Source organism: Salmo salar, chromosome ssa24 (genome assembly GCF_905237065.1).
Source record: "Salmo salar chromosome ssa24, Ssal_v3.1, whole genome shotgun sequence".
NCBI lineage: Eukaryota > Metazoa > Chordata > Actinopteri > Salmoniformes > Salmonidae > Salmo > Salmo salar.
Genome location: NC_059465.1, coordinates 30003908 through 30007500, shown reverse-complemented (window position 1 = coordinate 30007500; position 3593 = coordinate 30003908).

Sequence of the window (3593 nt, the reverse complement as noted above, 5' to 3'; positions counted from 1 at the left end):
TAAACATATCAAAATATATTCTTCAAATAGCCACCCTTTGCCTTGATGACAGCTTTGCACACTCTTGGCATTCTGCCTAGAAGGCCAGCATCCTGGAGTCGCCTGTTCACTGTTGACGTTGAGACTGGTGTTTTGCGGGTACTAAACTCAGCAAAAAAAGACACGTCCCTTTTTCAGGACCCTGTCTTTCAAAGATAATCGGTAAAAATCCAAATAACTTCACAGATCTTCATTGTAAAGGGTTTAAACACTGTTTCCCATGCTTGTTCAATGAACCATAAACAATTAATGAACATGCACCTGTGGAACGGTTGTTAAGACACTAACAGCTTACAGACGGTAGGCAATAAAGGTCAAAATTATGAAAACTTGCAACACTAAAGAGCCTTTCTACTGACTCTGAAAAACACCAAAAGAAAGATGCCCAGGGTCCCTGCTCATCTGCATGAACGTGCCTTAGGCATGCTGCAAGGAGGCATGAGGACTGCAGATGTGGCCAGGGCAATAAATTGCAATGTCCGTACTGTGAGACGCCTAAGACAGCGCTACAGGGAGACAGGATGGACAGCTGATCGTCCTCGCCGTGGCAGACCACATGTAACAACACCTGCACAGGATCGGTACATCCGAACATCACACCTGCGGGACAGGTACAGGATGGCAACAACAACTGCCCGAGTTACACCAGGAACGCACAATCCCTCCATCAGTGCTCAGACTGTCCGCAATAGGCTGAGAGAGGCTGGACTGAGGGCTTGTAGGCCTGTTGTAAGGCAGGTCCTCACCAGACATTACCGGCAACATCATCGCCTATGGTCACAAACCCACCGTCGCTGGACCAGACTGGACTGGCAAAAAGTGCTCTTCGTTGACGAGTCGCGGTTTTGTCTCATCAGGGGTGATGGTTGGATTCGCGTTTATCGTCGAAGGAATGAGCGTTACACCGAGGCCTGTACTCTGGAGCGGGATCGATTTGGAGGTGGAGTGTCCGTCATGGTCTGGGGCGGTGTGTCACAGCATCATCTGACTGAGCTTGTTGTCATTGCAGGCAATCTCGACACTGTGCGTTACAGGGAAGACATCCTCTTCCCTCATGTGGTACCCTTCCTGCAGGCTCATCCTGACATGACCCTCCAGCATGACAATGCCACCAGCCATACTGCTCATTTTGTGTATGATTTCCTGCAAGACAGGAATGTCAGTGTTCTGCCATGGCCAGCGAAGAGCCCGGATCTCAATCCCATTGAGCACATCTGGGACTTTTTGGATCGGAGGGTGAGGGCTAGGGCCATTCCCCCAGAAATGTCCGGGAACTTGCAGGTGCCTTGGTGGAAGAGTGGGGTAACATCTCACAGCAAGAACTGGCTAATCTGGTACAGTCCATGAGGAGGAGATGCACTGCAGTAAATGCAGCTGGTGGCCACACCAGATATTGACTGTTACTTTTGATTTTGACCCCCCCTTTGCTCAGGGACGCAATATTCAATTTCTGTTCGTCACATGTCTGTGGAACTTGTTCAGTTTATGTCTCAGTTGTTGAATCTTGTTTTGTTCATACAAATATTTACACATGTTAAGTTTGCTGAAATAAATGCAGCTGGCAGTGAGAGGACGTTTCTTTTTTTTGCTGAGTTTATTTAATGAAGCTGCCAGTTGAGGACTTGTGAGGAGTCTGTCTCTCAAACTAGTCACTAATGTATTTGTCCTCTTGCTCACTTGTGCACCGGGGCCTCCCACTCCTCTTTCTATTCTGGTTATAGCCTGTTTGTGCTGTTCTGTGAAGGGAGTAGTACAGTACACAGCGTTGTACGAGATCTTCAGTTTCTTGGCGATTTCTCACATGGAATAGCCTTCATTTCTCAGAACAAGAATAGACTGACGAGTTTTAGAAAAAAGTTATTTGTTTCTGGCCATTTTGAGCCTGTAATCAAACCCACAAATGCTGATGCTCCAGATACTCAACTAGTCTGAAGAAGGCCAGTTTGATTGCTTCATTAATCAGGACAACAGTTTTCAGCTGTGCTAACATAATTGCAAATGGGTTTTCTAATGATTAATTAGCCTTTTAAATGATAAACTTGGATTAGCTAACACAACGTGCCATTGGAACACAGGAGTGATGGTTGCTGATAATAGGCCTCTGTACACCTATGTAGATATTACATAAAGAAATCAGCCGTTTCCAACTACAATAGTTATTTACAACATTAACAATGTCTACACTGTATTTCTGATCAATTTGATGTCATTTTAATGGGCAAAAAAATTTGCTTTTCTTTAAAAAACAAGAACATTTCTAAGTGACCCCACACTTTTGGACGGTAGTGTATATATATATATATATATATATTTTATATATATTACCCTTAGTGCACAGACAGTGCTGTAGCCTACAAAAGGAACTGATCTTAAGGAAATGCAGAATTAATAATGTTTTTAGTACTCTTAGATAGCATTTCATTGCTTTTACGTCCTGTATGTGAATAAGTGCAGTTCAGAGGAGGCTAGTGGGAGGAGCCAAAGGAGGACGGGCTCATTGTAAAGACTGGAATGGAATATCCATGTACTCTAGGACAGTGGTTTCCAAACAGAGGGATCAGCAGGAGAGGTGCGGGGTCCCCCCCCTCCAAAAAAAAAAACTCTTGAAAGTTGTAATACTAGAATGCACAGACAACAATTTTAAAATTGGGTAGTGCATCATCAGTTTTCCTCTTGTCATGTCAGTCATTGCATACCTTAGAGAGCTATTATTAACTTGTCAGAAATCAACTAGCCCATGCCAGCTAATGTTTTTTAGCTTGTTTTTTTAGCCCATAGATTTTGTTGTAATGTTTGAGTCACTCAAATATCACATGAATACACTTTAGACATGGCAAAATGTATAGAAGTGCAAGAAAATGAGCTTTAAAATGGCAACATTTTCTCTGCCCCCCATGATAAAATGTGTAGAATTTCAGGAAATAAGCTTTAAACTTATAACAACAACAAAAAATCTGCCAACAAGAGGGGTGTGAACAGTTTGTGTCATGAACAGTGCTTGTGCCCATAGAAATATATGTGTTGTGTGCAGGGAGAGGCGGGGATGTTCCCCAAAACTGAAAGGGAGCCCTGAGTGAAAAGGTTTGGGAACCCCTGCGTAAAGGTCTACCAGAATCACGGTTCAACATTTCACCACAAGACGGAGTAATAATAAAAGGAGATGCTACTGAGTGTCTAAAACAAAATACATGTGGAAACCGCACAGTATAATTAAGCAATAAGGCCCGAGGGGGTGTGGTATATGGCCAATATACCACGGCTAAGGGCTGTTCTTATTGCTATTATAAAGTGATTACCAATGTAATTAGAGCAGTAAAAATAAATGTTTTGTCATACCCATGGTATACGGTCTGATATACCTTATTATAAACTGGGTGGTTCGAGCCCTGAATGCTGATTGGCTGACAGCAGTGGTATATCAGACCGTATACCACAGGTATGACAAAACAGTTATTTTTACTGCTATAATTACGTTGGTAAACAGTTTATAATAGCAATAAGGCACCTCAGGGGTTTGTGATATATGGGAAATATAACATTGTGTCGTGCGTAAA